Source organism: Panthera leo, chromosome A2, assembly GCF_018350215.1.
Source record: "Panthera leo isolate Ple1 chromosome A2, P.leo_Ple1_pat1.1, whole genome shotgun sequence".
In the NCBI taxonomy this organism is placed as follows: domain Eukaryota; kingdom Metazoa; phylum Chordata; class Mammalia; order Carnivora; family Felidae; genus Panthera; species Panthera leo.
The window spans coordinates 5,568,270-5,574,269 of NC_056680.1; positions in this window are offsets into that span (position 1 = coordinate 5,568,270).

Genomic DNA, 6,000 nt, shown 5'->3' on the forward strand with positions numbered 1-6,000 from the left:
TGGAAGACGTGACCCTCACGGGGGCCCCCTTCCAAACACCGGAATCCCAAACCCTCCACGCTGCACCCGCCACGCTCAGCGGTACCCGTGACCCCCCACCCCCCTCCCCAAGTCAAAAGCTGGAGAGAGAGACGAATAAGAAAGGGCCCCGGTGCGCTGAGTCCAGCCAGGCCGGGCAGGCCCGGGACACCTGAAACATCCCCGCCCCCGGAGACTTCTCGGAGAGCAGCTCGCGACCAGGCTGGACGACCAGGGAGACGACTCTGGGCTCCCACGCTCCTTCCCGCTCAAGGATTCGTCACTGCAGATGTGTTTGTCGGATCCCCTGACGTCCCTCATCCCGCTTCCCACAACTGAGTGCCCCTTCGGGGTGGCTCCCGGTCTGTCTTGTTAAGACTCCAGCTCAGGGCTCCCTCCCCCGCTTGCCCCCCACCCCCACCCAGGGTCTGCAGTGTCGTGAGCCTTTTCCTGTATCAAAGCAGAAACCTCAGAACAGGAAGAGGTGATACACGGAAAGAAGGGCTCCTAACTCCTCATTCATTTATTCACTCATTCACTCATTCAACAAACAGTCCCTCTGTTCTGTAAGAGAGAGCCCAACACTCTGAGCCTGGGGTAGGGGCAAACTTGGAACAAAGGAAGAACTAAGGCTGTGGGGCCGACCATGTTCATTCCAAAAGGCTAAGCATTCGCTTAACAAACGTTGACTAAATTCCTCCCCTCCCTCCCGTCCTGCTCCACTATACTCTGTTGGGAAATTGAGGCTGGCAAAGAAAAACTTGCCTGCCAGGAAGAACCCCCAGGCAGGTTGGCTTGGCACACGGGGCGGCGAGAAGAACAGAGTTGACTCAGCAGGGCTCAGAGCCAGCTCAGTCTCTGGAATCTGAAACTACATGCCCCGGGGCTGACGTGCGGGTCACCACTCATACACTTGGCCGGGCTGGATGCCAGGACGGCTGATCCCGGCAGCAGTGACAGGCAGATGGGAAGGGCGGCAAGGAAAACCTCTGCATGGAGTAGGTCCAGACAGCCACCATCTGCCCTGGCAGCCCGCCTGTCCACCCCCGACATCCTGGCCTCTCTCTGAGGCGGTGACATAACTCTCAGGGTGTGCTCTTTTCTTCCGTGGCTTCTCGCCCTGAAAGAAATGATCAGTTAGTTACCTTCTCAACCTGACGGCCTTTTCTCTCCACTCACTTTTCAGGGGCTTCTTCCTTTGTGCCATGTTTCACAGGGCACAGAACCCGCCAGAAGCTTTCAGAGGCACCTGATGTGAACATGGCCCAGAAGAAATTTTCCAGGGACCCGGAGCTGGCTCTGGATTGCATTCTAAAAACTGTTCTGGGCTGCCTGGGTGGCTCAGTCGGTTGAGTGACCAACTTCTGCTCAGGTCATGATCTCATGATTTGTGGATTCGAGCCCCGCGTCGGACTCTGTGCTGACAGCTCAGAGCCTGGAGCCTGCTTCGGATTCTGTGTCTCTGTCTTTCTCTTCCCCTCTCCGCCCCCCCCCCCCCCCGGTCTCTCAAAAATAAATAAATATATTTAAAAATTGTTTTAAATAATAAATAAAAACTGTTCTGTGGAACATACTCTCTGGCCCAGCAGTGACACTGTTGCTCTGATCAATTGTTTCTTTTTTTAAGCTTACTTATTTGAGAGAGAGAGCATTCTAAGCAGGTTCTGAGGTATCTGCAAAGAGCCTGACATGAGGGTCGATCCCACAAACCGTGAGATCATGACCTGAGCTGAGATCACCCAGACACCCTGATCAATTGTTTCTTGAGCACCTACTGTGACGGCTGCTGTACTGGGACCATAATGGTGAGTAAGACAGTCCTATCCAGCAGGTTGGCTACTTTGGTCAAAGCAAATAGCATTAGAAAGGTGACATACGAAACAAAAGAAAAAAAGGAAGGTGACACAGGGCCTGGAATCTCTCACCAAACCTGGGAAGCAGTGAAATGGACTTTTTTTTTTGTTTGTCTGTGGGCAGTTGAATCTCCCGACCTTTGGGAGATTTCAATCTGGCACCGTACGTGCTCTCATGAAGAGTGTCTTTAAGGGGCACCTGGGTGGCTCAGTTGGTTAAGCCTCCGACTCTTTAAAAAAATTTTTTTTTTACATTTATTTATTTTTGAGAGACAGAGTGAGACAGAGCACAAGCAGGGGAGGGGCAGAGAGAGAAGGAGGCACAGAATGTAAAGCGGGCTCCAGGCTGTGAGCTGCCAGCACAGAGCCCGACGCGGGGCTCGAACCCACAAACCGGGAGAACATGACCTGAGCTGAGGTTGGACACTTAACACACTGAGCCATCGAGGTGCCCCCTGGCTCAGGTCTTGATCTCAGGGTTGTGAGCTGGGGCCCACACTGGGCGTGGAGGCTACTTTAAAGAACAAAAAAAAAAAGGAAGAAAAAGAAGTGTCTTTCCATCTGTGTCTCTAGAACCTGAGTTAGTAGAGGGGCCCAGTGCCTCTTCACTAATCCCTGAGCATTGGGTCTCCTGGTGGGTGAGTCAGGAAGGGTTGATCTGTTAGCAGACAGGCTGCTTAGGATAGAAATAGCGAACACCTACTGTGTCCTTCATTTATGCCGAGTGTTATGCTTTGTCCTAAAGTGATTATATGTTCGCTTAATCCTAATAGCAACGCCAAATGAGTTGGGAACTCTTATTCTATTTTATAGGTGAGGACTAGATAAAAGAGAGATTAAGTGCTTGTTCAAATTCTCACAATTTTCCAGACAGAGCTAGGATTTGAAGCCGGGCTAGCCGACTCCCAACTGTGCTCTTGGCAGCAATGCCACTCTGCCTTTATCCCTAGCAGCCCAGTGATCCTCGCCTCCTGATATCCATGCTCTTCTAATGCTTCCCCCCTCTGGTGTAGGCGATAGGATATTATTGAGACAATGGTGTGTGCGACTTCCTAGGTTAGATCATAAAGAACACGTGGCTTCTGTCGTGTTCTTTATTTTTAAAAAAATTTTTTAACATTTATTCATTTTCTTGAGAGACACAGATCACGAGTAGGGGGAGGGGCAGAGAGAGAGGGAGACACAGAATCCGAAGCAGGCTCCGGGCTCCGAGCTGTCCGCGCAGAGCCCCGCGACGTGAACTCATGAACCGTGAGATCGTGACCGGAGCTGAAGTCGGCCGCTTAATCGACCGAGCCACCCAGGTGCCCCTCTTTTTTTTTTTTTTTGTAAATTTTTAAATTTTGAAATCATTTCAACTTACAGAAATGTTGCAAGAAGACGTCATGGGCGTCCTGTATACTCTTCATAGAGATTCACCAATTGTCAACTTGTTCCACTAGGTTTATTGTTCTATCTATAAATTCCATGTACATATAGATATAGATATGTAACATACACACTATGTGTGTGTGTGTGTATATATATATATATATATATGTATACATGTATGTACACACACACAAATATTTTGAGAGATGCATATAACAAACCTTTATGGAGACATATTATAATATACACGTTTATCTGTAGAGAGCTACATATGTATATAGATAACATAAACAGAGACATATATAATGCACATATATAATACACACACATATATGTAGGGATGTATTCCTATACACAGATATACGTATAACACAAACTCCATATGTATATGGAGAGAGTCACCTGCACCACAACACTGTTTGCGACGTCAGGAAATGTGACCTTGACACATTGCCGTTATCTAATCTATAGTCCATATTCCACCATATCCTTTACAGCCGTGTTTTCCACCGGGATCCCATCCAGGATCATGCACAGCATTTTATTTCTGTCCCTTTAGCTCCCTTAATCTGGAACGGCTCCAGGGTCCTTCTCTGTCCTTCACAGCATCGACATTTTTGAAGTGTACACACCAGTTATTTATAGACTATCCCTCACTTGCATTTGTCTGATGTTTCCTCCCGATTAGACTTTTTTTTTTTTTTTTTGACAGCTATATTTTGTCCTTCTCTGTGCCTAGCAGGAGGCCCGTGATGTCTGTCTGCCCCTTATTGGCACTGTTAATTGTGATTTTTAAAAATTTGTTTATTTTTGGAGTGCCTGGGTGGCTCAGTTGGCTAAGCGTCCAACTTCGGCTCAAGTCATGATCTCGGGGTCCATGAGTTCGAGCCCCGCGTCAGGCTCTGTGCTGACAGCTCAAAGCCTGGAGCCTGCTTCGGATTCTGCGTCTCCCTCTCTCTATGCCCCTCCCCCGCTCATGCTCTGTCTCTCTCAAAAATAAACATTACAAAATTTTTTAAAATTTTGTTTGTGTTTAAATGTTTATTTATTTATATTTATTTATTTTTTACAGTTTATTTATTTATTTATTTGAGACAGAGAAAGCACAAGCAGGGGGAGCAGCAGAGAGAAGGGGAAAGAGAATCCCAAGCAGGGCCCAAACTCAGGAATCCTGAGATCATGACCTGAACCCAAATCAAGAGTCGGCCACTCAACCGACTGAGCCTCCCAGGGGCCCCTAAATGTTTATTTGTTTTTGAGAGAAAGACAGAGCGTGAGCGGGGAAGGGGCAGAGACAGAGAGGGGGACAGAGGAACTGAAGCAGGCTCTGTGCCGACAGCATAGGGTCCAATGTGAGGCTCGAACTCACGAACCATGAGATCATGACCTGAGCCGAAGTTGGGCACTCAACCTGCTGAGCCACCCAGCTGCCTCCCAGGTTTGCTTTTTTATTGAGGTATAATTGACGTATAACCTTATCTTAGTTTCAGGTGTGCAACATCATGATTCCATATTTGTATCTCTTGTGAAATGGTCACCACTGTAAACTGATTACCATCCTTCACTCTACATAGTTATAAAACCTTTTTGTTCTGGCGATGAGAACTTTTAAGATCTACTCTCTTAGCTTTCAAATATGCACTACAGTGTTATTAACTATAGTCACCATGCAGTACCTTATATCCCCAGGATTTATTTATTTTATAACGAATTTATTCTAAAACTGAAAGTTTTCTCTAATTGTGATGATTTTAACCACTTAAATTTTCTAACTTTACTTATTTATTTTGAGAGAGAGAGAGAGTACACGCGTGGGCAGAGAGAGAGAGAGAGAGGGAGAGAATCCAAGCAGGTGCACCATCAGCACCTGTCCCGACGTGGGATTCAAACTCATAAACTGTGAGATCATGACCTGAGCCAAAATCGAGAGTCAGATGCTTAACCCACTGAGCCACCCAGGAACCACTTGACCATTTAATTTTAATACTGGATGGTCAGTCATGGGGGAAGCATGAGAACCTAGGAGAGCCCAGAAAAGGGAGCAGTCCCATCGGGCAAGGCTTCCTGGGGCAGAGGCCCGGAAGCTGACGATAGTAAGATCAACCCGATGGGAGACGGTAAGGAATGAATGACCCAGATTGGGGGAAGAGTGTGAAAAATGCACTATAGCCTGGGACACGTGCCCAATCCGTCCCAGATGAGACCAGAGGGACACGGGAGCTATGTATGCGGACCCCCCCAAGGGAGGTTGCTGGCCTGTGTCTGGGAAATGACCCCCACCACCTCTAGCCCCTGTTCATGCCCTTTCCTGCCAGCCTCTAGTCATATCCAGGTCACCAGGAAAGGTCAGCCAGAGAGCAGCAGGCTCAGAGGCTCAGGGAAAAAAGGATGAGTCAGATTGTGGGCTGGGTCCCCAGAAAGGGCTGGGGCAGACTGCACCCTGCCTCCCTGCCTCAGTCCTAGTCTGGGAGCTTGTGTGCACATGAACCTGGGCAGCCTTTACATCGAGGGCCAACAACTTTGAACTCCCTAAAGAAGAAATAATAACCATAGCAGTGCATGTTTATTTAAAGATTTCATTTTCTGGGCGCCTGGGTGGCTCAGTCGGTTAAGCATCCGGTCCGACTTCAGCTCAGGTCCTGCCCTCACGGTTCAGGGGTTCAAGCCCTGTGTTGGGCTCAGGGCTGACAGCTTGGAGCCTGGAGCCTGCTTCGGATTCTGTCTCTGTCTCTCTCTCTGTCCCTCCCTCTGTTCACAC